Genomic DNA, 27032 nt, shown 5'->3' with positions numbered 1-27032 from the left:
AAGGTGGTTCCAGAAGAGAAGTTCAGTGCCATTCGGTGGTGCTTGATGTCTTTTTCCTTCCCACATTGCACACTGTGCTTGGAGTAGACATGATGGCAATTAATTAGGAGTGAGTGAAATCAAACCAGTTCCTCTCTGATACCATCCATTAGATTGTCTTCTTATGCTAAATTCTTATGAAAACAGAAAGAGCCTTCTCATCTGCTTCCTGGTCAAGTGAGAGGAAGAGGGGCCCTAGGCAGCCGTAGTCCATTTCCTTCTGATGTTTCAGGAAGGATCTTATGAAAACAGAAAGAGCCTTCTCATCTGCTTCCTGGTCAAGTGAGAGGAAGAGGGGCCCTGGGCAGCCGTAGTCCATTTCCTTCTGATGTTTCAGGAAGGATCAGAAGAAGGAGAACATTTCAGGCCAAGTAACTCTCAAAGAGGTTTTGCAGTAATAACCAGGACCTCCCACGTTGTCATCCCCCAAATGTGTTCAGAACATTTCTATGTAATGCCCATCTTACCTCAAATTCGGCAAGTCCAAATCATCCTTGTTCCCCCCACAGCTGATCCCTGATTTAGTTTCTTTATTTCCACCAACAGAATTATCCATCATTTTTCCAGTGGCCAAGAATTATTAATTTGGAATAATCTTTTATGCTTTTCCTCCTTTTTCTCATGAATATCCAAGGTATTTCTTAAGAGAGTTGTTATCACAGTTATTGGTTATATTGACAGATTTAGGGCCCTACCCCATACCCAATATCCACTCATCTGGATCAGACTTAGCTGTGAATGTAAATGCTCTCCTACCTGCTCTGGGCCTTCAAAAAATGGAAGTGGGCTTTGTGGGTACTACAGTTTGGAAAGTCCATGAGGATTATGCTGACGCCCTACCAAGAAGCTGGAAATGGGAGAATTAAGATGGCCTTCTGAGAGATAAAACATAGGAGCAATACCTGGAATAGACCAGCAAAGATGCCTCATGGGACTAAAGAGCAACCAGCCTGTCAAAATCTCAAAAGAAACAGAGTTGACCCGCCATGGGAACACAGAGCAAGGAGGTTGCTGGGGGATGCACTGGCGGAACCATGCCAGCCTCAGCAGGGCTGGCGTGCTCATGGGAGCTGAGAGAAGAGCAGTGAACAGAACAGGTCCTTGCTCACAGGGCTGGCAGGCCAGTGGGGGAGACAGAAAAACTAGAGCATCAACTCTCTCCATTCACCTAACTCCCCTGTTCTGGTCGCATGCTCGCCAAGCAGCCTTCTGCTTAGGACTCGCCTTTTCATCCAGGTCTGCCTGCCTGCAGGAGAGAAATGCCTGCGGCAATGCTGTTTCTCACTGTAAATCTTCCACAACTTGTTTTTGCCTCATGAACTGGGATACTGAGTCTACCCCTATGAGATGGATCCATTCCAGGTACATTGGTGAATCACACTAAGGACTGGACCCAGGAGCATGGCACATCCAGGGCAACTTCTTCACTCTATCTTCATCTAAATTTGCTGAGTTCAGAATCTACAGTAGATTCATAGGGCTCCTGAGTGACCCTCACCATACTCAACAAATTCAGCTTTTATAGAAATGACCTCAGCAGCAGTGATGTTTGCATTTTCAAAACAACAAAAGACCTTTTCTAGACACAATGCAATGGGTTCCAGCAGTCTCTGGATCAATTAATTATTCAGCTACAGAATTAAATCACTTCCATTTTCAGGTGACATTTGGGCCTGTCAGCCTAAGAGGGCTATGAAAAGCATACGTGTCTAATGCATTGTCTCAGAGAAAAAAATCTTCTGAATTTGAAAACATGTCCAAACACAACTAGCCTTGTTCCTGATACACCAATGAATCAGGGGAAAAGAGTCTTGGGGAGAAGCAATCCAGCTGGGGATCTTGTTGAAATGCAGATTCTGATTCAGTAGTGCTTGGGTGTGGCCTGATGTTCTGTACTTGCACACCTCACAGGTGAGGCAGATGCTGCTGATGCATGGAACACACATCTCAGGAGCAAAAATCCCAATGCCCAGGCTTCATGACAGGCCAGTTAAATCAGAATCTCAGAGACTGGACCAAAAATTACTAATGCAAAGCTCCAGGATGATTCCCAGAGGCAGCCAGGATGGAGACTCCTTGGTCCAGATGCTTTTCCAGGGGCAGGAGACTTCTCCCAGCCTGAATCACCACCCTTTGCACTCAGAACAGATCAATAAAGCTCAGTCTGCAGAGGCCTGGGCTATTTCTGTTTTTAAAGTTCCTCAGTACCAAGGCAGAATAACCCAAATTGTGGCATATTTTATGGGTTTATATTTATCAAGTCAATGCCTTTAGCACAAAGTACAACTTTATGTATAAATTTATTTGAAGATAACATCACAAGCCTACATCTGAGGCCCATCATAATCCTACATCCTACCTCCCTTGATAGACCCTGAACAGTCAGTCCCTCCAGTAGCTGCTTGGTGATTTGAGAAAATTTTTCTCTAAGAAGAACTAGATAATGAGAACACAAAATGGAAGAGATACAATTATAATTATTGCTTTCTCAATAAAACATGAAAATTGACGTAACAGAATAACAAACCCAGAATGATTAATTTCTAATTTAAACAAAAACATCATAATATTAGTATAAACATAAATGCTTCTTTCCCCATTAACAAGCCCTATCCTAATGTCACTACCATAAAACTATTTCCATTTAAGAAAATTAATTATTTTGATCAAAATCCCGGGATTATGCATTAATTTCTAATTTAAACAAAAACATCATAATATTAGTATAAACATAAATGCTTCTTTCCCCGTTAACAAGCCTTATCCTAATGTCACTACCATAAAACTATTTCCATTTAAGAAAATTAATTATTTTGATCAAAATCCCGGGATTATGCATAGTTAGCCCATTTTTATACATGATTAATCAACAAAATACTTCTCTTTCTCCAGAGAAAAATTCTTATGGAAGAAATATTCGTTATTCCTAAATTTCATATATTATGGATAACACAAAAAATACACAATGAATAAAAATTATTTTTGAGAGATAAATTGCTTCTCCCCAAAACACTCTCCTGCCTGTTTTGTTGGTGTAACAGAAACAAGGCCAGTTGTGCTTGGACATGCTTTCAAATTCTGAAGATTGCCTCTTTTTTCTCTCAGACAATGCATCGATGTCCTATAAATGTTAGGGGATACATTTATTTTCTTTGGGTAGAGGGGACTACTACTTCCTTTGGTAGAGAAAGAGAGGGTCTGGTCTAGAATCTAGGAATGCTGGTGCACTTCACAAAAGCATTCTGCAAACACACTGGTTTTCAGGCAGTTTTAACCACATGGGCTTGCTTCACAGCAGCCGTCTCGGGCTCTCTGCAATGAGTGCTAGTGAGGGAAGACTACTCTGTTTTGTGCTGTTTGAGTTCAAGAGTTGTTATTTTAGAAATTCACACAGGAAATCTGGGAGTTGAAATGCACCAAACCTTTGCCTAGAGGTCACGCCTGAACAACAGCCCTCAGAGGTCAGCCCTTCCTCTCTCCTTGCCATCTGCCCTTACGTCACACTGCAGTGGTTCATAAGGAGAAATAAACAGAATGAGGATTTTTTTTCCGGGTTCAAGTTTTAAATTATAAATAAGTTTGCTCAAAAAACACCATAGTTTTGGCACATATTCCGTAAGACTTCTTTCCTACCTGGTTTAATTCCAGTTTAAAGAAAAAGAGCTCGAACCTAAAAACAGTCCAAAACCCTCTACCTTACACCTGGAGAAGCTGTTTCTCAACTGGCAAGGTAGGGCCAGCGCCATATGCATCTTCTCACGCCTGAACAACAGCCCTCAGAGGTCAGCCCTTCCTCTCTCCTTGCCATCTGCCCTTACATCACACTGCAGTGGTTCATAAGGAGAAATAAACAGAATGAGGATTTTTTTTCCGGGTTCAAGTTTTAAATTATAAATAAGTTTGCTCAGAAAACACCATAGTTTTGGCACATATTCCTTAAGACTTCTTTCCTACCTGGTTTAATTCCAGTTTAAAGAAAAAGAGCTCGAACCTAAAAACAGTCCAAAACCCTCTACCTTACCTACCTGGAGAAGCTGTTTCTCAACTGGCAAGGTAGGGCCAGCGCCATATGCATCTTTGCCATTTATTATCATTTGCCTCATTTTGGGAACCTGTGGGTAGACGACAGCCATGGGAGGAGGAAGGAATGCCACTACTGTTCTGCTCACCTGGCGTTTTATGCAGGGCATTTTATAGCAGCACCGATTTGGGGACTGAACTGCTGCTGCTGATGACGATGATGGCGGCTAAGACTTACACGGTGCTTATTTTTGTTCCAGGCACTGTCCTGGGCAGTTTCCAATTGCTTACTCTTTTAATCCTCACAACAACCCTGATATTAGGCCCCTGCGCAGATGAGTTCTGACTCTACGTTGCTAACTGTGAGACCTAGGGCAAGTTAAACTCTCAAACCCTCCATTTCAACATCTGAAAAATGAGGATTATAATAACGCCAACCTCAGGAGACAATGTATATATGGCTCATATATATATATATATATATATATATATATGTATGTATGTATGCAATATATGTAATACCCACCTAAAGGTAGCTGACGGTACTAGTTGGATGGCTACTGGAAGAAATGCTAAATTTAATGTCATCTAGTTGGTGGAAGTTCTCCTGAGATCAATGAAAGAAGAATACAATCTCCAAGTCCAAAGGAAAGCAGTATTTTAAAAAATTAATTGACTTTCCTGCCTGTTTTTGTCTTTCAGTTAAAACAAAAAAGGTTATCCCTAGCCAAAGAAAGATCCTTTCCCTGATTTTTCAATGTGCTCTATATTAAGCTTGTTCTAGTCATTCCCTCCAAGTGTATGTTACGTAGGGAAAGAACACCTGCTATGTAAAATGCACCGAGTGCTAAGATGCATCTCACAGATACACAGCCAGAAAAGAAGAACGTAAATGAGAAGGTAGGAGCTCGAGATTCCCCCTCCTGCCTCTGAGGGATCAAATAATTTTAAATATAATTTAACACAGGGTAGGAAGAAAGTTGTTATCATTTTCAAACTCTTGATAACAGCTCTATCTGAATACCAGAAACTGATTTGGGCTAATTAGTACTTTAACTTAAAATAATTACCTATGAATTATATCAGTAAGTAGATTATCATTCTCAGCAATTTTCCCATTTATAATTCATTCTCTTTGAAACCACTGTTAAAAACCTATTTGATGGCAGTTGTTTTCACACTGAAAATGATTCTATAAATCTACTCTCAAAATGTTTTTGAAGTGACATATTTGATCAATAAAGGGGCTCTTCCTTACTTTTCTATATGAAAAATATATTTTTTCAGCATTTTTAAGGACATGACTTTTTTATATGTTGCTAGCCCTATTATATAGTTAGCCTTAGGATAAATTACATTGCTTTATAGCGAGCCAATAAATAGTGAAATAAAACATTTTTATTTCCCACAGAAGACGTCTTTGAGTAAGTAATTTCCCGAAGAACAAGTGTTAGTTTAAAAACAAAACAAACAACAAGAAAAGGGGGAAAAGAAAAGCATCTTGTCAGTGACTGGCCAACTTCTCTGAGTACCAGGCAAGAAGCAGCCCTGAGGAAATTCATTCTAGTGACTTAATAACCCTCCAAACCGGAGAAAGACCTGTCCCCAGAAGGATCTATTAAATCAAACAAACATTTAAAAATATACTCAAAGACATATTTGTCTATTCTAGCCTCAGCTTAAGTTCTCCTGTTTATTTTCAAGTTTGAAGGGAAGATAGATTTGATAAATACTAGGGTGGAGGTAGTTTGGCTAAACCTGTGATTTCTCAAAGTCTAAAACCTCACTTGATATTTCCTTTGTGATCGATCCTCAGTAGAAACTACTTAAAATCTAAAAACTGAAAATTTCTTTATCTCTTGGTTTTTAAGCAATACTGTGTTGGTAAATGTTTTGACAACTGGTTCTCAGAGGGTGGAGGGAAGGATCTGTAGCACGTGCCAATTTCCTTGGTATAAATATGAGGGTACTTCCAAAAGTTCATGGACAAAGCAGAACAAAAAGATCATACAAATCTTTCCTCGTACTCCTAACATGGCTGATTTCAGACTACCAAGGTGACTCCATTGAAAGTATAGTTGGGAAAATCTGTGCACAATTGGCTCATGGGAGCTGGTGTGAGCAGGCTGCAGCACACCACTGGAAATACATCAGCAATACCATACAGCTCTGTCAATTTTAATCTGATTTGTACTAGAAGCCACTTTACCCAAGGTGAAAGCATTTAATTTTGTATTCTTACAATGTTTCTCACCAACAGATTGATAGTGTTTGGGCACAGTCAATTGCAAACCCCTTGGGGGAAAGAAAAACATGGTAATAAATGAATGGCTTCTTAAAGAACAAATTCTATCATACTAATCTCCTCCAATAACTCAGAGCCAGGCCATCTTTCTTGATGACAGGAAGGCTTCGAGTCTCTTTCCCACACAGTGTAGTTATCAATAAACTTGGTGAAAACGTAGTTTACATCATGGTTAAAATCGGGTACCAACTTTCAAGAAATGTACAAGCTAGGCATGGTTATGAGTTGCAGAGAAAAGAACTGTCATGGGAACATGTGTTGAATGGTGATCCAGGTCGAGTTTAAAGTTATCATCAGTAGGTCTGGTCTATTAATTCTGTAGATGATGTGACAGCAGTGGCAGTCAGAACTCCAATAGAAAAAGAGGTTGAATGACTTCTTAATACTAATCATGAAATCTAATGGACTGATCAGAATGACTGCATGCAGTATCAGAACATGGAATATGAGACATTAGTTCATTTTCTCAACTTTATAGAAGACAAAAAATGTAAAGCCTCTAGGGAACTGGCCAAATCTCAAACATCTTCCTATACTACTTTCTCTGAAAAAAATAAATAAATAAGGAAAGAAGTCTTCCTTCCTTAGGTTCTTCCTTATATAATTCTAACCTAAACTCACATCATTGAGTAAAGAAAATGGCTTAGTGCTTTCAATGAAATTACTACCATAATAGTAATTCACGTTTGCATGTGCTTGTAATTCATTAATCATTTACATATTTTAATGCACAGTTGTATTTATTTTTTGTTGAAAGAGTCCATGTGTTTGGGGAGACACAATCCTTTCATGTATAGTTGAGAAAGAAATACCACATATATCCTGTGGAATGTATTATTTCGAGAAAATGAATGATCCATCTATGCTCCCTCCTTAGTTCTCATAGTACCACAAAGAATATGACCATATTTAAACATCACCACATTAATTAAATATTTAATTTCAAAACCTTTAAAAATCCCTTGGTTTGTAAATATATTTTTGCTATTCATCAGGGTCTCGAACAAATTGTTTGACACATAAGTAAAACAAGAATAAATTTTACCCTTAAATGTATATCAGCTGGAAACACATTGCAGTCCTGGCTTCTTCAGCTTTCACTAGCTCACATTCAATATTCTCCTTTTGCAATTAAAGGACATTATTTCTCCATTTCTACTTTATAAAATAAAATTTTACATTTTTTTGAAAATTCAGAATTCTTGAAATATGCATTATTACTTCAGAAAACGGGAGTAAAAATAAACTAAAGGTTGGTGACAAAATAGGCCGGAAAAGGCTCTGAACTGTAAAAACAAAATACTTACATTAATAAATCAATGATAGTAAGTTTAATTCTGTAGAAATGTAGCTTAACCAAAGGAGTTATTAGCAGTTAAGTTTCCATATTATTAAGTAATGGAATGTGCTAATAAGGGAAATTTGTTAACTATATCTGGTTATCTAAAAGCAGAACAATTTGTTTTGGATGCTTTGAGCTATCATCTTGCCAGGAGCTTGGGGCCTCAACCAGGAGGGAGCCTGCCACACTCAGATGCCATGACATACACAGCTTCATACAATGACACGAAGTCCTAACTGGCAAAATAGGCTTCTAATGTAATAAAAAAGACAAATAAGCATAGTATATTAGTATGTGATCTTTTTTGCAGATGTGCCTGTTCATGAAAGACTTAAGAAGTTCTAAAGAATCAAAAGAAAAAATAGGCATTGCCAGTTAATTCCACAGTTATGGAAAGATTCTTTCCCCAGAATACAAGAAAGTGGAGTAACACTGAATGGTTTTAAAGAGAACAATAAAGACAGATATAAAACGTGCATGAGCAGAGGGAGAAAGGCAATTTATAATCTTTCCTATGGGAAGGTTTATATTTTCATTCTTGAGAAGAAACTTAAATAGAGGCAGCTATTTGCCTATTTCTACCTTTAGAAATAGTGTATGATTTTATACAGAATCACAGGGGATACACCATAAATTATATAGCCACTTAAAAAGACAAGTAAATTTTACTTAAAAGGAAATGGAGTACAATGAAATTTTAATGTAGGAAATTTCTGATAAGAGAATTTTCTCCCCACTCACTCCTACTATATAATTAAATCTGCCTTCTGTGGGGACAGCAGAGGCTCCTATATGTAATAAAATAATGGAGAAAAAGCCTTTTTAAATAGTATATATTAAAAGCTATTGCTTTCACTTTAAGTAACATTTCAATACTTAAAATGCTAGTAATACCATCTATTTCAAGGAAGTCACAAAATAAAAATGATATATATTAAAATGGAGTACAGGCAGTACTCAATTACAGAATGTTTCATGTTCTAAAAGGTCATTTACAAATAAGTTGTGTGGAACCTGGAACACCTTTTTCAAGAAACAATGCTGTCACAGGTGATCAGGGGCCTGGGTCGACCCACAAATATGTACTTAGCCCACAATGCTCCTGAAATGTAGTATGTACATTATCACCAATTGTGAAGAACCACAGGTAACAATATTTCCATATGAAATAATTCAGAGTTCCGACTTCAGGTATCAAATGCATCTCCTGTGCTCTTAGCATGTATTTCTCATGGGCCAAGAGACTGTGGTTCATGTAAACACTGGCAGAGGTTTTGTGTTGTTAAGAAAAGGAATAGGATTAAGTGTTATCACTTACTAATCACATAATCTCAGTTATTTCCTCAACTGCAAAATGGAAGTAATGACATCTGCCCTACTTACTCCAGAGGTTTGCTGTGAGAATTAAATGAGATAAAGTACCAAAAAATTACATTGTAAACTATAATGACACCCCCCACCTACCCAGGTGGGTATGTCTTCATTGACAGATGTCCAGAGCACCTGAGAGGTTGAGTAAGACTTGTCCAAGGTCCAAGGTGTCCAAGAGAGGGAGCCAGGACTCTTGACTTCTGCTCCACCTCTCTCTGCACTAGATTCGTGGTGTCTAACACACCCTTTTGGTAGTTAATCTTTCTCGTTGAGTAAGACTTGTCCAAGGTCCAAGGTGTCCAAGAGAGGGAGCCAGGACTCTTGACTTCCGCTCCACCTCTCTCTGCACTAGATTCGTGGTGTCTAACACACCCTTTTGGTAGTTAATCTTTCTTGAACACACAGTGGGCATTCTACCAAAGAAATGTGACACAGTAAGAATGGTATATTTTGAGATGACCGAGCTGAACTCAAGAGAACCAGACCCCACCCCTGCTCTCACCTCTCACTCTAGGACTTTATCAGACAATCACACAGCCACTGTCCATGTCACAACTTCTCTCTTTAAATTAGGAGAAATAATGGGCCTTCTCCGATCTTCCTCTTGGGGGGCTGATACTTTGGCTTTTATTTTAATGGAGAAATAACTTAGAATCGATGAAATCTGATCATTAGAGCTTTGTGTCCCTTAGGCAAAAAGGGCAAAACTGCTTGCTTTTATTAAAGTATTATTAGTAACTTGAAACATTTATGAAAAGAGAATAAATAGTAATTAAATGTTTCCCACATGCTTATATAAGACTTACATCAGGTATTAAAATTATGGGGATTCGGCTGGTGTGTAAGGGAATGAAAGAGGAAGAAGATGCACTAACCACTGGCACAGAAGAAAGGAGAGGCCCAGACAAGGGCTTTTTACAAGTCACTTTTGTTATTAATGTCAGAGTTTATGGTATGCATATGTCTTTAAGCAAAATGAACTTTTGCATTATTCAAGCAAATATTTACTTTGGAGTGTTTTTCTCAAACTTTCTACTCTTTAGATCCTTTTATACTCTTAAAAATTATTGATAACCCCAAAGAACTTTTTTTATGTGCATTATATCTATCCAGATTAACCATATTACAATTTAAAACCAAGAAACTTTCAAAATATTTATTCATTAATTTATTTTAAAATAACTGCATTATATATTTGCATAATTATATATTTTATGAAAAATAACTATATTTTCTAGGAAAAAAACTTCAGTGAGAAGAACCACTGTTTTTACATTTTTACAAATCTCTTTCATGTCTCTCTTAATTGAAGTCAGCTAGATTCTCATATCTCCTCCTGCATTCAATCTGTTTTGATATGCTCTTTTGGTTAAAGTATATGAAGAAAATCTAGCCTCACAGAAATGTAGTTAGAAAAGGAAGAAGTATTTTAATAGCCTTTTCAGAATATTGTGGATATTCTTCTTTGCAGACACCAAAACTCCACAACTGGCTGTTTCTTAAAGGTTACTTGCTACATGGAATCTGAAACCTTATGGATGAACTTGTACCTTGTACATTCATGAGACACTGTGAGCAAAAAGGCAAACTATGTCTTAGTATCATTGTGGAAATATGTTTGGCCTTGGGGAGTCTCTGAAAGGGCTCTAAGGACCTTTGAGTTCCCCAGACCACATTATGAGAACTTCTGCTTTAAAGGTACAAACTGTCTTATGATGTGTAATTGGTGGAGTTGGGGCGATACTATGTGAAACTTAAGGAACAAGGTGAAATAACCTTATAAAGAAGGAGTGGAAGACAGATCAAGTGCAAACAAATTATTTATCTCATCATCTATCTGTCAGGCAGGGGTGCAGAGAAATGGCCCGAACCAGGGCCTGGGAATAATAGTTGCACCATAATGGTCCAAATAGCTCAGAGAGGGTGACTTTTTCAACAATATGTGAACACCATTGGTTACGTTGTAAAGACATTTTTATTGCATCACAATAAAAATTGTTCACAACCAGCCCCAGCCCTTTAAACCAGCCAGGCATGTCGCACACTGTGAACCTACTTATCAACAGAGGTAAATCGGGCACCCCATTCTAGCTGCAGCAATGCGCACTACCGGCTTCATTTCACCCCAACTTGCTCCCACCTCCTTCCGATCTCCACCCAGCTCCTGACCCAGGCCTTCTGCTCTTGCATGCATCCCTGTTCCTGTTGGAATCAGTGAGCACATCTGCCTTCCTTGGCTTTTACTCTCTCTGAGGACTGTGGCTCTTTCTGCTGCTGACTGCCTCAGGTAGTCTCCCCACCATCCTCTGTGCCAGTTTTAACCCCTGACACCCAGGTGGATAAGGGTGTGTGCAACTCCCTGGAATGGGCCATTCAAGATGACTGATGTTTTTCAGTCTTCTTGTACAAATTTTTCTTTGTCCGTTTCTTAGCACAGCACAACAAAGGACATGGAAATATGTCATTTTCATGCTTTTAGCACATTTAGGAAACAGGCTTCTACACTAATTAAACTAATGAAGATGACCCTGGATTGAAGAAATAGCAATTAGAGTTGACTGAATAGGCATTAGGGGAAATGAAGACATTCACATTCAAAGAAAGATGAGATGTTTAAATAAGACATAAAAATTAATAACAGCCTAAACTATATCGAGCAGGAAAGAGCATCTAATGACTCTACGAAGACTTGGAGACATATGCAGATGAGTTCATCATACTCAAGCGAATACAGAAATGATGGTATTCTGTCATGAAAATATGGACATTAAAGGGACAGGATCAAGGAAATGGAAAAATTAGAAGAAACTGGCTAAATATATGCATCCTAAACCAAAAAAAAAAAACAGGCTTTTCTTTGAAAAAAAAAATTTCCACATAAACTTTTAGTTGTTATTTTCCAAACAGAAATAACCAACTTTTTAAGTAACAATTTATACCCTGTGCTATTCATAAATGCAGTTTGAAAACCAACAGAAACCCTGCTCCAGCGGTGGAAGGTACCCATCACTGCCTACCCAGCTCACCTCAGCAACAGTGTGCAGATCTGGGTTCGATCAAGGTGGAGGCACGATCAGAGGGTTTCTATCCATAGGGTGAATAGATCTGTCTATGCTAACCATTAGCAATGACAGCACTTACTACTGGCTCATTTCCCATCAGACTCAGTATGTCAGCAGAATCTAGTATGTCAGGTTCTCTTTTTCACCTCACAGGAGCCCAGAGGGGAAAACCAAAGGGGAAAAGACTAGCATAAGGAAGAGTTGCTTTAAATGCCTTCTGTAGGCTATGATTTTTATGTAAAGGTTGATCAAGCAGTTTGCTGGGACCGGGGGCTGCCCAGGGAATTTCTGCCCACTCCAGGAAGCCACCAGTATTCTGAGTGCTGCTCCCTCACCAGAACAGAGAGCTCTGTGAAGCCGCAAAGCCCATTTGTGGGGGAAAGAAGGAATATGTGCATCACTGTTGTTGCTCTTACTATTCATAAATGGGACTCTCCGGGTAAAAAGGGAAGAGAGCTATGGCATTATTAAGATGAATTCTTCTTCATTAATTCATCTTTGAAATTTTCAGCTTTTTTCTTTAAGACACGTGCCCAGCCAAGATTCAAAAGCTTTCTTTTATAAAGTACAATATTTCTATGCCATTATTATATATAGCCTTGAGTAATCACAATTAATATAGTTTTTAATGTACAAATTAAATGTGCTATAAATTCTAATTATCAACCTGCTGGGGTTTGATCATTATTATTAGTCAAAACCTTAGAAAAAATTGAACCTATCATGGGTCCTGATAGCTTTTTATTTTAATTCTACAGATTTGGGCATATCTGCTGTTCAGAGAAAGAGAGAGAGTGAATAAAAATTGAACCTATCATGGGTCCTGATAGCTTTTTATTTTAATTCTACAGATTTGGGCATAACTGCTGTTCAGAGAAAGAGAGAGAGTGAATGAGAGAGAGAGAGAGAGAGAGAGAGAGAGAATCAAAACTATCTCTTTTTCCATTTGGCTAGGAGTGCTTTCATTGCTTATTTTTTCCACACTCACCCCTAAAAAATGCACTGGAGCTGAGCTATTGTATGACTGCGTCAGATTCAAACTGTTGTATCATTGACTATCTGCTATTTCACAGGAGAATTGTCCTGTCTGTTGCTTATTTTTTCCACACTCACCCCTAAAAAATGCACTGGAGCTGAGCTATTGTATGACTGTGTCAGATTCAAACTGTTGTATCATTGACTATCTGCTATTTCACAGGAGAATTGTCCTGTCTGACTTTTTAAAAAATATCAGAATGAACTTTTACAGTAGCAAGACTATCAACAGTGACTTAGTGTTATAAGCAACTTGGCTCAGAAAAAAAAAATTAAGTTTCAGAAATTAACTTTATTACAGAAAACATTTAGCTGTAAGCAATGTCCAGCTATAGAGGCACTGACCAAAGATCAGAGAAATGTACCAAAAAATAAATACTTTTCAGACCCCGAGTGGAGAGAATACTAAGAGCTAGTGTCAGCCTGCTGCTGTGGTGCCAGGCTGAGCTAGCTGGTAAGTTCTCTGGTAAAGAAAACGCTTTTCTGGGATGACTATAATGGGTACTCTGTGAGCTCCGGGGCCTGGAGCTGCTTTTCGACAGACGACTTTGTTCCTCCTTTACATTGTAAAGTTCAGTTTATATTTTTGTAGAAATACATTCTCATCACTTCCAGCGAAGATGCTGATTTGGTCACATTTCAGTTTCATCCTAATTTGAAGAAATGAGCCCTAGCTTGTTAGGAAGAGAAAATGCTACAAAAACTTTTATTTTGAAAACTTTTATTAAGTATTCAAAAATAGAAGAAAATGATCTAGTTCTGGAAGAGAAGGGTCATACTTATAATTAAAAACAAAAACCAAGTTGCAGAAACATCAAAAGACAAAAAGGAATTCACTAAGTAGCTGAAAGTTAGAAACACAGCGTACATAACCTAATCACCTGAAATGCTCTGACTTAGTATCAGCAGTGCAGATAAAAGAAGAAAGCATAATTTAAAAAGTTCTCCTTCAGAGAGCAAATAAATGTCTATTGTGAAAAGAAAACCATGAGATGGAGATTTTACTTTTATTTCAAAGACTAAGTAACATTTTAGATCCTGAAAGCAAGTTTAAAGACTCCAACAAGATATTCTGAGTGATTTTGCTAACTTTTACTGTCAGTCTGACTCATCAAGGCCTTAAGCAACTACTTTCTTTGACAGTCAAGAAGAGTCCACTCAGAGTAACCACGTGGCAGAGGGAAAAAGTACAGTGTGGCCAAGAGGAGCCTGCAGTGATGCACTAGTCAATGACAGCTATTTCTTTCAAACCTGTGTCCTCTTAAATTTACCTTCCTCTCCAGATGTCATGCATTAGCCCTCCGTGAAAGCATCTGGATTCCAAAAATTACATTATTCTTCAGAGGTGACCATCAGGAGTAGACAAAGCCTCACTTTGGTGACCATATTGGCACTATATTTATTTCCTATTGGCCACTGTAACAAATGACCACAAACTTAGTGGCTAAAACAACACACATTTATTATCTTACTCTTTTGAAGGTCAGGAGTCCAAAATGGGTCTCACTGGACTAAAATCAACAGGGCTTCTGGAGGATGTAGGGAGAACACATTTCCTTGCCTTTTGTAGCCTAGAAGGCTGCCTACATTCCTTGGCTCATGGACCCTTCCTTCTTCAAAGTCAGCAATGGCTGGTTGAGTCTTTCTCATGTCACATATCTCTGACATAAACTCTTCTGCCTCCCATTTCTACTTATAAGGACGCTTGCAATTACATTGAGCCCATCTGGGTAATCCAGGATAATCTTCCTATTTCAAGGTCAACTAAGAACCTTAATTCCATCTGAAACTTTAATTCCCCTTTTTCATGTAACACAGCATTTTCACAGGTTCTGAGGATTAGGACATAAACATCTTTGAGAGACCATTATTCTGCCTACCACAGGTACCAAGAATAAAATAGTTTACTTTCATTCATTTTTCAACAAAAGTATTCTGACTTGTAAAAAGTGCCTTTTACTTATTCTTATTAAGTGACTTTAACATCATCTCAAATGGTCTGGATTCATCCCTCTCTTCTATTGCTAACTGTCCAGCCACGGCTACTCCACACCCTTGGGTGCAGGTACCTCCCCTTTAAAATGGGATTAATACTAAGACCATGCCCTTGCTTCTCCTGCTGTCCCTTCTACCTCTCAATCTATGATTCTTTCCCTGTTTTCACCTAAGAAAGTCATAGCCTTCTTCTCCCACTAAAAATACAATGTTGGGTTGCTCTGAGTCTAACTCCCTTTCCCAACTAGTGTAAATGCAAAATCCATGGCTCACGGAATTTAGCAAAATATCTATTCAACAACTATTAACTCAGCACCTACTATGTGTTGGCACAGCATGTCAAGTATTGAACAAAAGTGGCATCCTCCCTGCCCGTACCGGTCTTAGCTTAGCGTTTCCCAATATTTCCCAGGGGATACAGAGGCAAGCTATTTCCTATTATTTATGCCCCATTTCCTTTCAATACATATTTGGGAGAATATGATAAAACATAGATATAACAGGAATCTTTGAAATGAGGCAACATGTAACAAAAATGGATAGGTACTGTGACACATGAGGACCTGGATTGAGACACGGAAACTCAAAGCAGACTTTCTAAGATTTGTATAGGACACTACAGTGTACTAAGTGCTTTCCAATACATTATCTCTCTGATCCACATTACAATAGGTCAGGTTTGGAAAGTATTATGATCATCCCTAATTTGCAGGCAAGAAATTCAGGGCCAAAAAGCTTCAGTAACTTGGCTAACGTCACACAGTAAGTGGCAAAGCCCAGGACTCAAATTCAGGTCTTTTCCATTCAAATGATTTGCTCTCTTCACTTCTCGACTGAGAGAAGTCACTTTTGTTGACTGAGAGCGCTTGCCCTTTCCTGGCTTTCAGGATGGCATTATACTTCTAACTTCATGTCTCTTTCTTCCTTACATGTCTTCCTATCTCCTGACCAAGGGCATTGCCCAGTACTCAGTTCTCTTCTCACAGCCTCAACCAGTGCCTCTTCTTAAATGAAAACCACATCTACCTTCCATGATCACACATGAGGAACCTCATTCCTCAGACAGCTCCAGCCCCACCTGTCAGCTGCGCATCTGGAATGTCCACGCATGCTCTTCTGCCCCATTCTCGGACCTCAGCTCTAGTCCCTATTTCCCTCGCTGGCACCACTTGCCATCCTGAGAACCTTGAAATAACCAAAATCCTGCCTCTCCCTTATGCCCTGTTCTGGCAAGGCCTCATGTTCCTGAGTCTAGTGGTAATCGCAGCTTTGGTCAGAGTCACTCCCTCGGGCCCTGTGGAATCCCCGCTGGCCCTGTGGGACACCCCACTCTCTGAACCCTACCTCTGCCTCCCCACCAAGCAAGAAAGATCACACAGCCTGGAGAAGAATTTCCCTCTCAGGTAGACTCAGGTTCTTTCTCTTCTTGGGGAGCACCAGAGACAGAGTTGGCAGATAAGGGAAGATGTATTGACCACAATACACCTTCCACAGCATCTCCACAGGGAGGATAAAGGCCAACCCAGAGGTTCTCTTCAGCCACCAAACTAAAGAAGCAGAGTGCCAAAAACTTTTAAGAGCCAGATACCATGCAGCTTGCTAAATTAAGAACTTTCCAAGTTACTAAATCTCTCTGGACTTTGAAAACTAAATCTTTAAAACAGATATTACAGCATCTCCACAGGGAGGATAAAGGCCAACCCAGAGGTTCTCTTCAGCCACCAAACTAAAGGAGCAGAGTGCCAAAAACTTTTAAGAGCCAGATACCATGCAGCTTGCTAAGTTAAGAACTTTCCAAGTTACTAAATCTCTCTGGACTTTGAAAACTAAATCTTTAAAACAGATATTTTGAAAAGACATTTCATAGAAAACTCCAAAGAAAGGTGCTGAAGGAATGCTGAAGGTCTGGTGATGGCTTCTAGAACAAGGAGACCACACAGGGCCTGTCCCTTCATCTTTTGGAGGTCACAGTGCCTCACCCCCAGCCTGACGGTGCAGGCAAACTCCCTCCCCAATATCAACGCTGCCTCCCACAGGGGGTGCATGGGACGCAGGCACATGTCACAGATTAAGCAGCGCCAGGCAACACTTTGCAAACAGCTTGTAAACACTGATGCCATATGAGTCTGCGATGGCCAGTCAGGATGGCAGGGTGCTCTCCATTGTGGAACTCTCACTACTGGAAACCAGATGAAGCAGGCCCATGGCACGGAAGCATCATTGCAAAAACAAGTGCAAACACACATGCACAGCAGCACACAGCAGCACAGATGTCTGAGTTCTCCTTCCAGTAGAAAGGACATGCTTCATATTTGCTAAAAGGTGAAACTGCTCCTTAAACTTCTTTTTACAACTTCCTCACTCTCCTAGTACTTAGAACAGTCCTAAAAATGGGCACCTAGCAAATACCTGCTGAAATAGGTTTATTATTGTTTTATTCTAAGTTAGGCTCTAGTCTGTCTCCACCAGAACAGTCAGAGGAATGAGAATAACTTGCTTTTAACTATTTAACAAGGAGGCTGTAAATATATGGGTTCCTTAAAAATCTGTTGTAGAAAGTGATAATTATGTAAAATATTTTTAAAAGTAATATATATATGTATGCATGCTTAATTCCCCAATCTATTTTAAGAAAATACACCTTGGGCTGGCTGATTAGCTCAGTTGGTTTGAGCGTGGTGCTGATAACACCAAGGTCAAGGGTTCGATCCCTATACCAGCCAGTCACTAAAAAAAAAAAAAAAATACAGTTTTTCTCACAAAGATGTTTATGACAACATTAGTTATAGTAAATCAAATACCCAACAGTGGAGCAATATAGAAATGATTATAGCCATTAATATTACATTACAAAGCGTCAGTCCCTTTGGCCCTGAGCCCAAACCTTCAGCAGGATGGACAGGCACTGCATGGGGCCTCCTGAGAATTGTCATATTAGGTCTCTGCATCACTATGAGGTTTCCCTGCCCGTTTTTAAATGATGCAATTTAATGACTACTGAATGTCCTTTACTCTGTCTTTTTCAAAACTCTGGTTTTCACCAAAGCACATATTTTTAAAATATATACATCCAGTCTTGGCTCTTTGGAACTTCAGCAGCAACAAATAATCCATGTCAGAAATGAAAGAGTAGAACTTCAATGCCCCAGTCACATACCCAGGAAATACTGCCACTTTATCCGGATTTAATGCTGATGATTTAAAGAAAGTTTCCATTAGTTATGCTCTACTGGTTTTTCACTTTCTCCAGTGCCTGGGTGGATTTTCAGCTTACAGGCAGCTCACCTTCTCTACAGCAGAAACTCAAGCCGACAGATATTCATCATGTGCTCAGGGAAGCCACCACTGCTGTCATTGTCAAGTGAAACAGGGAAAATAAAACCACGAATACTATTATTTTTAAGCAGGGTAATTAGCTTGTTATAGATCAGTTTTAAGTGGCAAAATTTAACTTTTTTGAAGTCCAATATCAGACAGATTGGGATCTGGAAAGAATCTGGGCATAAGGTAAAAATGGCTGAGCCGCTCTGACTTGGTACTCACTGATACAGTCACCCACAAATAAAACACTGCAATGTACAAATGTAAAGCAGTCAAGAAATGCACATTAACAGAGACAGCCTCAAAGGCACTGGTAATGTGCCTATTTCTCAGGCTGTGTGGTAGGCACAGGGGCATTATCTTGTCAATCTTTAATGGTACATAAATATTATATACTCTTTTGTATGGGTGATAGATTTCATAATTCTTTTTTCCTCAAAGGCACTGGTAATGTGCCTATTTCTCAGGCTGTGTGGTAGGCACAGGGGCATTATCTCGTCAATCTTTAATGGTACATAAATATTATATACTCTTTTGTATGGGTGATAGATTTCATAATTCTTTTTTCTTTTTTTTTTTTTTTTGACTGGTAAGGGGATTGTAACTCCAGGCTCTGTGTTGTCTGCACCACGCTCAGCCAGTGAGCGCACCGGCCATCCCTACATAGGATCCGAACCTGTGGCCTCCGCGCTACCAGCACCGCACTCTCCCGAGTGAGCCACGGGGCCGGCCCAGATGTCATAATTCTTAAAAGATCAGAAGTACAATGGAAACTCAAACTTTAAAAGTACTTAGTAGATAGAACATAAATTTAAGGCAGGGAGCCCTTTTTCTCTTCATCTAGGATTTATAAACAATGCTAATGAGAGTTCATAAAATTTCAGAACTACAAAAGATTGAAGACCAACTAATGGTTTTCCAGTGAGGTCCCAGAAATAAAATTCCATCTTGTACCAACATGCCATCAACTCTCAATCAGAGCTGTGGGTTTTCTTAGCACTGGACGTTCATTTTGTAGGTCAGAAGAGTGGTTCTAAACCTGTCTGTACTTAACACCATCCTTGGTCCTCCCTTTCATTCTTGATTCAAGAGCCTCTTTCCCATCAGCTGAATTGCTTCAGTAAAGATACAGATTTAATTTGTATGTCTTGAATAAATTCAGAGAAAAAGTTACAATATGCTTTAAAGAGATATTCTAGTTAAAGGGACTGTGGAAATCCACTATTCTTTCTAGAATAGCACCTTGAAATACCAAAAACTGGAACAGCCAAGCAAGGAGCAAATGGCTGATAATACTATAAACAACTATGGTCAGCAAGGGAAGGCTAAGGGAACAAAGAATTGAAGTAAAACGCTGGGAGTAGAAAACTTCTTTTTTAAAAAAAAAATGCCCTCTAGGATGCTGAATGCACCAAATGTAGAAGAACCCTAGGTGTCCCTGAGAATGAATGAATGACCCACATACACTGGTCCTGAGGGTCTAACTACTTATTCTTAGAGTGATACTGAAATCAGGACTAATCTTCTCAATCATCCCATTGGCCAAATGCCTATACAACCATTCAAAAAAAAATCAATTTCACAGGCAGGCTAATGGGCATGGTGGGAGCCAGAGCTATGCACACTGGACTCCAACCAGAGCTGGGCACCACAGGCTTTGTAAGTGCTGGCACTGGTCAGTTTCTGCTAGCTTGAGGCAAGAGGTAGCTATTGTTAAATCACTGGAGAGCTCACTCACATCAGAATTAAAAATCCATATTCATAAAACTGCCTAAATTATACATATTGTACATTATTTTCAGGTTTAACTAACTTTGGGCTAATGAAAAGCAAGATATAAATAAAACAGTGACATTTCAAAGTAGTAATGGCACTATAACTACTTTTATTTGTTTTTAAATAAATCCCTAGATTTCTCTATCAACTTTGTTGTGGTAATTGGATACCACCATGGCCGCGATAGATATGCTACAACAGCAATGGTCTTCAGCACTGTGAGAGACGCACCTGTGGTGGCCTCCCCTTCCCACAGCCCCAGCTGTGTCCATGCTGTGTTCACAGCCCTGCCCACCCTCCTCATCCAGGATAATGACATTAGGCTGGGCACCTGAATAAAGGGACCAACTCTATAAGTAGCCAGGGACCTACACTGGTGTTCCTCAAACTCTAATGTACAAAAGAATCCCAAGGGGTCTTGTTAAAGTGCAGATTCTGATTCAGTGGCTCTGGGGTGGGGCTTGAGAATCTGAATTTCTAACAAAATCCCAGGTGATTTCCATGCTACAGGTCCCAAGTCTGCACTTAAAGCAACAAGGACCCAGACATTTAGGCTGGCAGACACAATGAATTGAGAGAGAAAGCGACAAACTGTCTGTCTTGAGTCCCCAAAGCTTCTCTATTCTAGCTCCCCTGAGGCTGGGAAGGTTTCTGCCCATGGGAGTCTCATGTCACTCCCATGAGAACGTTTCTGTATTCTTGCAATAAACCTCCATGTCCTTAAGCTAGCTTACACTGGTTTCTGTCCCATGCAAGCAGAGAAGAGGCTTAACTAGAACAGACACAAAAGGAAGTATCTTCATCCCTGAAACACATAGTCTGTACCTTCCTGGGGGGTGGGGGTGGTTGTTTTCTAGCAATAGCCAAATAAATTATTCTGGGATGAAAATAAAGAAGCACCACATTGATGTGCTTCCCCTCTGTATAGTGATTTCCCACTCCATTGTAAGGGAATGATCCAGACCCTGAAAGATGTTCCAAGTAAAGGGGGCACTGATTCCATAATTGTTACCTAATCTATGGCCACCCAGTCCTGCACCCCCCTCTAAACCAGAAGCCTTCTCTGGGTCCAGCTGATGACTGAGAAAGAAGAAGAGAGGATGTCCCTGGTATGAACTGGATCCCAGGATCCAGCTGTCTCTCTCTTGTTTTCCCCTTTGTTTCTATATTGTTTTCCTCAATTTTCTCACCACCATTATTGCCAGATGCCTTTGGAGTTTTCTTCTTTCTGCAGTGACCTAGCACTGCCATTTTATCCCAAAGTCTTCAAGTCCCTCTAGCCAGACTATAGTCTTACAAGACCAGTACCATATCAGTTCTTATGGACAGTGACATAAAGTGTCTGAGGGGTCAGAGTCTTCTCTCCAAGTCATCAGCCTTAGTTTCTGCCTAAAAGAGCAACTCTTTTCACCCAGACACAAAATTCAATTAAAAAGTGCTTTATAAATTCTAACACTGGAGCCTCTAGGAGAGCCCTCGGCCATGTAATCCACTATGTAACCACAACAAAGTCCACTAACTAATTACTCTAACCCTTATACTGTACTTAATTCAAGTGGTAGCCCTTTGATTTACATGAAAATGAAAATATCTGTATAGGAGGCATTATAAACGTATACCTCAAAGTGCTGCTGGGTCTCTGTTGAGGCTTGTATTCCTGTTTTGCTCACACTCCTGTTCCCATCCAAGTATGAATGAATCAAAAAGGATAAAGGAGATGTTCAGCGGGAAGCAGGAGACTAACACCAAGGGTGAATCAATAATGTGACTGTGACAATAATATGGGTGATACCATTTTATTTATAAGCTGGTCTCTACCTACTTCCATAACGGATTTAAAATGGCTTAAAATAAACACATGTACAGGATAGGTGAAAAAAAGAAAAGAAGAGCTAATCCACATGGAAGAAAGGGGAGATAACTACCAGGAAACAGAGATGAAAATCGTTGTACTGAAGCACTAATTTTGGCTCTGAGCTTTAGGAAACCAAAACGAAAAAGGAAACGCGATAGGTTACAGATTCTCAATTTCATTAAGTATGGAAGCAGATGGATTTGTCAGAAAGGACCATTCATTTTACACTGCTAAGCTCAAAGAGGAATTTATGGTACAGTCCCTCCATGAAATACGCTAAGAAACAAAACCCGGCAATTTCAGCTAAAGCCAAGTGGCCATTTCTTCCTTCAACTGTTGGTAAAAGCCAAAGCCCAAACACTGAAATGCATCTCAGTGAAGGCATATCTATGCATAGCCGAGTTCATGTAGTCTAAGCATGCTGTTTTCTGGTGCTAATACAAAAAAACTGGTAAAAGCCAAAGCCCAAACACTGAAATGCATCTCAGTGAAGGCATATCTATGCATAGCCAAGTTCATGTAGTCTAAGCACGCTGTTTTCTGGTGCTAATACAAAAAAACGGTAACTCTTGGGGAACCTAGAATAATTGATGATTAACCTGCCCTACAGATTGTCTTCCTCAAGGAAGGATTAAGGTTGCTGGTGAGCATTTTAAGTGCAGCATATCAGTGCTGTTGGCTGATGTTCTGTTAGGAAAACAAAGGGTCCTATCTTGAATTCTCACCAGAAAAGGGGCTTTCATCTTCAATGGTGGCTCCCACAGGCAGGACCCATATCATTTCTCAATAGCAAGCTCTTAAGATCCTTTACATCCTAAACAGTTACCTGGGAGACACTCAAAGATTTGGACAACAAAGAAAAAGAACTTTAGTCTAGAAAATTAAGGGCAGGGGTTATCTGCTGGCTAACTCAATCACAAAGACACTGCAGTGTGGTTCCAGGAGAATAACAAATTCTGAGAAAAACTGTATCCTGTTGACAGTCACTGGATTCCAAGCAGCTGGGTCAATGGAAGTACTGGATGAACTTAATAAAGATCTTTTACGAACAAACAGAAAAAACCCAAAAATAACCGCCCCCCCCAAAAGAAAACAACAGTAATAACAACAAAGTCCTGGAAAATACCTTTCAAGGATCTTAATTTCAGGTGTGGGGCAGTTAATGTTGACATATTATTTCTTAAGTAGCTGCCTCACCACACTGCCTGAGTTTATAACAGTGATGTTCTCAAGGAGGAGAGGCTTGGTTTTCCTTTGCTTTGGCAGAAACCAGGCATCTAGCTTGCCCCCCAACAGAAAAGGGACATTTAGCTATAATTTAGAAAGGAGAAATAAAGGCCAGGACACAGCTTTGTTTCCTGAATTCTAAAATTGAAATTTGATCTGCCAAAAGTTTGTCATTACTCATTCCAGTCTGGCAGTAGGAAATGATGTGGTACAAGGTTTGGAGTAGAATTAAAAGAAGGATTAATGATGTGGGTGTGTGCAGGAATACATGTCCCTTCTCTCCAGGGCCCAAGACTCCAAGTTTATAAATTCTTCCAAAATTTTTATTTCAGGTGGAGAAATCCCAATGTTTTAAGAGGAAAAGAAGCACTGAGTTTTAAGCAGATGTCCACCCAACTAATTAACCTGTAATATGAAGAATAATCAGAAAGAACTATACCAGAAAACTTTAGGAACAGTGTTACTCTTGTTACTAATGATATAAGCATATTTGTATATTACTTTGTAGTTTACAAAGTCCTTTATATTTTCACCTAAGGTTTTATCTCATCTAATTCTTACAATAATCCTATGAGTCAAGTATGGCATTTTCTTCACTGAATAGATGAGAAGATTAAGACAAGCCAAACCACCTGTCCAAGATCACACAGTCAGAGAAAGTCAAGCAAAAATTGGAACTCAGCTCTTCTAACACCAAATCCTTCATCACAGACAATAGGGCCCATTTCTCTTGATGCAATCCAAGCAGTACAGTATTTTAAAAAAATCTTCTCATAGTTTAGAAAAAAACACTTTTTTTAATGAAAAATTTGTGGGCCTCAGCTATCTTACCTATAGTTAAAAATAAAAACTTAAGTTGCTCGGATTGTAAGAATGTAATGTTTCTGTCATTAGCAACTAATAGGTTGCCTTTATGTTGGGTTATATATAATTCTTATTTGAGTCCTCACTTCTTCAAATCATGGTTATTACTCCATATATAAAGGGCAATTTGACAATAGAAATTAAAAGTCTTAAAAGCAGGTACAGCATTTGGGAATGTCTATCAAAAATTTAAATATGCATCACCCCCAGCAATTCCTCTTTTCGGAATTTGTGCTAAAGAAATAAGGACAAGCTTAGGAGATGTCCCCCTGTTCCATGGGGTTCAGGCAATGCCCCATCAAGGTCTATCTCAAAAAATTTTCCCATATATTTTATAAGCTCCAAAATTACAATAAACTCCAACGGCTCCCTTCCCTTCTCATGACCCAGGACTATAACTGCATGTAAAAAGAGCTTATATGAGGTACCTAGAGCACTCAATATCATAAAGGCAGAAAGGAGAATGGTGGTGGCCAGGGACTGGGGGAAAGGGCAAATGGGGAGTTTGGGAAGATGAAAAGTTCTGGAGATGGGTGGTGGTGACGATTGCACAGCAATGTGAATATACTTAATGCCACTATACCGTACACTTAAAGATGGTTAAAATGATTAATTTCATGTCACATATATTTTACCACAATTTAAAAAAGTAACTTAGAGCCCCATAACCTTTAGGCTTAAGAGCAGGAGATTCCTCTGAGCTCATTCATTCAGACCCCACATGTGCTCACTTGTCATGAGGCACAAAGGATCAACTTGGAGAATGCTGTCTCATAAGAGAAAGAGGGGGCCAAAGAGTAAAAAGGTTCATCTCCCCATTTCCAGAGTCTCCTCAATCCCCCTCTTGCTCAAAGTCCCCTCTGCCCCACTTCAGCCTTTCTCTTTCTCTAGCATGGCCTTTCACTGAAATAAGAAACAAGTTTGGAATCCATTCCATTCGGCGATCTTTGTTTTATGGAAAAGAATTAAAAGTTTAAAGGTAAACTTTGAGACCAAACTAAAAGAATCAAATTGAACTTCATTTATCTCTCCAAAACCTCCTCCTGGGTAGTCAAACATTCAGATTATGGCCCCAAGAATGAGATTAGTCTCCCTGTGTCTTTCTTCCCTTTGTGGAGCAGCACATCTTCCAAGACAGTGCTCACTCTCTTTCTAGACTAAGCTGACTCATCTGTCCTTCTTTCTCTCAACTGCCTTATTGAGGCCAGAGGCCATGAACTTGAATGTCTATAGAGACCAGACAGAAGAAATGTGGGTTTAAGCCCACAATAGGGAGTGTTGGGGACTGAGGCAAAGCGGAGAGTCCCTAGCTGTCTAAAGGGGCAGCTCCTATTGAGCTTAGCAAATTGTTCCCCTGTAGGAACAGTGCTGCCAAATCTTCCATTATTTTCTTTTTTTTGGGGACTGAGGCAAAGCGGAGAGTCCCTAGCTGTCTAAAGGGGCAGCTCCTATTGAGCTTGGCAAATTGTTCCCCTGTAGGAACAGTGCTGCCAAATCTTCCATTATTTTCTTTTTCGTGACCAGCAAGGGGATCGCAACCCTTGGCTTGGTGTCGCCCGCACCGCGCTCAGCCAGTGAGCGCACCAGCCATTCCTATATAGGATCCGAACCCGCGGCAGGAGTGTCACTGCGCTCCCAGCGCTGCACTCTCCCGAGTGCGCCATGGGGCCGGCCCCAAATCTTCCATTTTTCAAGAGAAGTATGAAACTCAGATTTGGATGTGAATCTCCCCAAAGCCAACACCAGTGCACACTTTTGTTTTTGTTTGTTTCCTTTTTCAAGAAAACACTGTGTACACCAAACAAAATACTTCTGTGTGGGGCTCCCTTTCATTACATCTGATTTAGAGGTCTGTCTACAAGCAATAAAATCCTAACAAATGAAGCACACAAGTCAACCTTTCAAAGTATACAAGTTTGCTATAAACAGGGAAGGCTACCTTTCAGAACCTGAATTCTTCCCTTCTTGCTGGATATTCTCCATTTGCGCCTCCAGATTTACCCTCCACCCTGTTCTGTGCCCTGGGAGGCTGCCCCTCAAATTACATCTCTTGGCTCCCTGTTCTCTTGGGGTTCATCTGGGTCAGCCAGTGGGATGGCCAGCAGGAAACTGAGGGGAGGGAAGAGAGAAAGATTGGCACAGTCACCCCCTTGGCTCTCTTCCTGCCAGGCGGCTTTGGCAGTAGCTGCAATCTTCTGCCTAAGGCCTCAGTTCCTAAAAAAGGTGGTCTTTTCCTACAGGTAAACCACTTACAAGGTTCTAATAGATTCTCTTTTCCCTTGTTTCTTTAGGACTAGGAGTGGTAATAGCTTTCTGTTGCTGTTTACTCTGGGCTGCTTTGTCATCTCTTGTTGATTTCCCTAAAACCTGCCTACGTCTTTGTGAGTAGCTCTTTTATTTAAGTCTTCTCAATTCCCTCTTTTTTTTTTTTTTTTCCTTTTTTTTTTCTTTTTTACTGACTGGTAACGGGATCGCAACCCTTGGTGTTGCGCCCGCACCGCACTCAGCCAGTGAGCGGGAACCGGTCTCCACATGGGATCCGAACCCTCGGTGGGAGCGCCGCTGCACTCTCAAGCGGCGCACTCTCCAGTGCGCCACCGGGCCGGCTCCTCAATTCCCTCTTTTGAAGACACCATCTCTTTCCTGCTAAGACATAACTGATACATCTCTCCACACCACATACCATGATCTAGCAACCATACTAAGTAAATAAGACCAAGATCCCTCCCTTCCAGACCAGTGAATCTAATTCCATAGATGGAAGAGATACGCTAGTGAGGCTACTTGATTCCATTTTTCTAGGTTTTCTACCTTTCATAA

General features: G+C 39.9%; 1 non-coding gene across 1 annotated transcript; it reads left to right on the top strand.

Annotated features, from left to right (window-relative positions):
* Positions 1-17818: 17818 nt before the first annotated feature.
* On the top strand, positions 17819-17892 carry TRNAI-GAU. Its single transcript has one exon. It is a non-coding gene; the product is annotated as a tRNA-Ile (tRNA).
* The last annotated feature ends 9140 nt before the right edge of the window (positions 17893-27032 follow it).

This window comes from Galeopterus variegatus, unplaced genomic scaffold (genome assembly GCF_000696425.1).
Source record: "Galeopterus variegatus unplaced genomic scaffold, G_variegatus-3.0.2 Scaffold4095, whole genome shotgun sequence".
Lineage (NCBI taxonomy): Eukaryota > Metazoa > Chordata > Mammalia > Dermoptera > Cynocephalidae > Galeopterus > Galeopterus variegatus.
This window is presented reverse-complemented; position numbering and strand designations above follow the sequence as displayed.